The sequence below is a fragment of the Pteropus vampyrus genome, unplaced genomic scaffold (genome assembly GCF_000151845.1).
Source record: "Pteropus vampyrus isolate Shadow unplaced genomic scaffold, Pvam_2.0 Scaffold364, whole genome shotgun sequence".
Classification (NCBI taxonomy): Eukaryota; Metazoa; Chordata; class Mammalia; order Chiroptera; family Pteropodidae; genus Pteropus; species Pteropus vampyrus.
The window spans coordinates 280,795-282,551 of NW_011889145.1; positions in this window are offsets into that span (position 1 = coordinate 280,795).

Consider the following 1,757-nt stretch of genomic DNA (forward strand, 5'->3'; position numbering starts at 1 on the left):
CGCGTCCCCGCCTGCCTCTTGCTTTTCCGCCACCGTCGCCCCCCCCGCCCTCTCCTCCGCCCCCTCAGGCCGCCAGGACAATGTGGGTACACGTTATTCCTGCCACAGACAGTGCGAACCGCAAGCCCCGTTATTCTGAGTTACTGAAGATGCTAACGTTCCAAGTGGAAGTTTAAGCCCGTCGGAAAATTTCACCTTCGAAGTCCTCGAGTCGGTTTAAAAACGCCAACACGTGACGGTCCCTCGATGGGGTGTCCAAGCGCCTTGGAGCCTGTCCCAGGTGAAAGGCCAGGCAGGGTCCTCGGGGACATGGTGGCTCCACGCAGGTACGTCCGCGCGGATCCGGGCACCTGTGCGCTTTCCCGGGGCGGCTCCAGCTCAGGCCTCACCTGCGCACTGAACGCGGGAAGCTACCGGGGCCCCAGAGGGTCCCGCCCTGCTCCACCTGGGGGTGGGTGGCACCTGGAGGAGGTTGCCCAGAACCCCTTACAGAATACTTAGCTCCACAGACGTCAAAACGGAGTTATGGTTACTTTCCAAAGTGAAAGGCTGTTTCCTAAAACAGCGTATCACTTTAAAAAAATCTTATCACCTGAATGCAGATTGGGGCGCCATCGGGTAGACACTGCTTAATGGGTAGCGGGCTTTACTTCGGGGCGACGGAAACAGTTGGCCACACTTCCGGGCGGCGGCCACAGCAATGTGAGTCCACCGAGTAGCACTAAACTGCTCACTTAGAAATGGCCCGTTTTATGTTATGGGAAGTTCACCTGCATCAGCTACTTTAAAAATCACTTCAAAATCCTTCCCCCTCTGGCTTGCGCAGCTCATCAGCTTTGGGTGAGGGCGGTGGGGCTGTGTGGGGTACAACCTAGTGAGCGAAGCTCCAGACCGGCACCCCCGCACCGGGGTCCCCTTCCCAGCTTGCTCTGGCGTTATGGGGCAGCCTGGGGCGGGGATCTACGAAGCTGCCTGTTCCAGTGAGGCCAGTGAATTAGTCCTGTTTGTTTATTTTTTTAATAACCATACATTTTTCTGGTTAATAAAGCGATATACTGTCAATACATTTTATAATGTAAGTAAATGCAACATAAATATAACAAATATATTTTAAATGATCCATTTCACTACTTGAGACGACGCTCTACCTCGTGATGAATAGCCTTCTAACCTGCTCTTATTTATGCGTACTTTTCGGCAGGCTGTTGGACCTCCACACTCTACCCCGCGCCCGGTTCTGGACCCTCGTGTGTGACGCCAGGCAGCAGTGACAGCTGCCGTCCTCCAGTCGTAAGACCCGTGTCCTGGTACAAGCGCGAACTTGAGAGACCCTTGAATCTCCTGCGGGCGAGATTCGCTCTTTTAAATCTTTACAATTGTTTCTTCCTTCCTTCGTCTTCACAGTCCTGATGAAAAGAATCCGTTTCCATCTCCTCTGAGACATGTTTATTTTCTCTTCTCCAGCTTTCAGAAAGCATGTGCATGTGTGTGCATGCGCGTGTGTGTTCGTACGTGTGTGCGTATGCATGTGTGTGCGTGTAGTGTGTGTGTGTGCGCGCATGCGTGTGTGTACGTGTGTGTGCGTATGCATGTGCGTGTGTGTACGGGCGTGTGCCTGTGTGTGCGTATGTGTGTGCATGTGTGCGTATGCATGTGTGTGTGTGCGCGTGCGCATGTGCATATGTGTGTGTGTGTGTGCGTGTGTGTACATCTGCGTGTCTGCATGTGCGTGTGTGTGCGTGTGCGCGCGTGTGTGC